Raw genomic sequence first — 1,735 nt, forward strand, 5'->3', positions numbered from 1 at the left:
CATATGGAAATATACCCTTTGTTTCTATGTACACCAGTGTTCACATGGACTTGATTCTCTTTTATGTGTGCCTAGGCGTTTGAGTTTTGCTTGTTTGGTGTAGGTGTTGCCCACACTTATTCGAGGGGTTGGAGGGCTTATACCCCTGCCTAGTTTGCACCATACATACTATATTTGTAAATTTGTACCTCTTTGCGTATATTAGCTGAGCGCCTGGAATAATCTCTGAGCTTAAAACCCTTTTTTGAAGTACATGGACTGAGAGCTTAGCAGCTTCGAAAACCTCAATATGGCAGAGTTGAGGAAGCTCCACGAGGTAAGGGGATTAACGTTGGAGACAGTGGACTTCCAAATAGACCGCAGAGCCTATGAGGTGGTCCCCCAGATGCAGCTTGACACAGGAACTCGCATCACAGCCCTTGCAGTACCTCATCAGAAACCAACCCAGGGCAATGCATCTCAATGCAGGAACTTGCATCGTAGTCCTGCAATGGAACAAACGCATCATGATGCAGTGTGGTGCAGTGCAATGCAGTGCTCCGCATCAAGAACATAAGGTATAAATCCTCAGTGGGACTAACCTGGTCCCTGTATCTTGCCCACACTCCATCGCAGTCAGCCCTAACTTTTGACTTTGTCCCGTTCTGGCAAAACCAGATAACCATTGTCAGCGCTTTGTGCTTTTAGGTTCTATACTGAGGCAGAGAGGGCCTTGACCGAAGAAAAGAGTACTGAAAAATCCCTATCAGAAAAACTGGCTGAGGTTGAGAAAGCCTTGGAAGAAAAGAAAAAACATAAGGCGCAATCCTATATGGGTCTAACCTGGTCCCTGTACCCGGCCGATGCTCCATCACTGTCGGCTTTAACTTGTGACTTTGTCCCGGTCTGAGACAACCAGATAACCACAGTCGCCACTTTGTGCTTTTAGGTAGGATACATACCTTAAAACTCTACCTATTTAATTTTTATTCTTGTGTTGTTTTCACCTTATTACTGTTTAAATCCTGCATAAATACTTTGAACATTGCCTCTAAGTTAATCCTGACTGTTTTGTGCCAAGCTACCAGAGGGTAAAAGCATGGGTTAATTTAGTGATTTTTCTGGTTCATTCTGACAGAGAATGTGGCTGCCACTTGAGAAGGGCTTTCTCCTCCCAGCAACAACAACCCAATTTCTCACATTGATTCTCATTGGTGGGAATCAATACTTGTGTTTGTGAGCTCGAAAATCCCATTTGAAATAACTTGATACTGGATTTGATCCTTTTAAATATACCTTAATTGGCCTCTTTTGCTTTTTCCAAATTCCCTTCTATTCCACCTGACTGGGTGCATCTCTAATTCTATCAGCAAGCATTGAGTTTGAATGCAATGACCTAGCGAGCTATTCTGTGGCTGAGCTCAGAGGATTCTACAGGGAGAGGAGCACCAAGAAGCCGGAGTTGCAGAAGGCCCCTAGGAGGATGCTGAGGAGAGGGTGAAGGAGAAGATGGAAGAGAGAAAACACCCCCCCGTCTGTGGCCTTAGAAAAGAGAGGGGCCCATGCCAGATCCAGGGCCAGCGGCAGTGTCTCAAACCACACTTTGTCTCCAGAGGAACTGGAGGACAGGAAAGCTAAAAGGGGGCTCAAGCTGCATCTAGGTACATTAGAAGGAGCAAGCTGCTGCTGAGAGACTGGCAGAGGAAAAGACGGCTGAGTGAGCCTTAAAAGAGGAAAAGATCTTGTTGGTTCATAT

The sequence above is a fragment of the Lissotriton vulgaris genome, chromosome 7, assembly GCF_964263255.1.
Source record: "Lissotriton vulgaris chromosome 7, aLisVul1.2, whole genome shotgun sequence".
Taxonomy (NCBI): Eukaryota; Metazoa; Chordata; class Amphibia; order Caudata; family Salamandridae; genus Lissotriton; species Lissotriton vulgaris.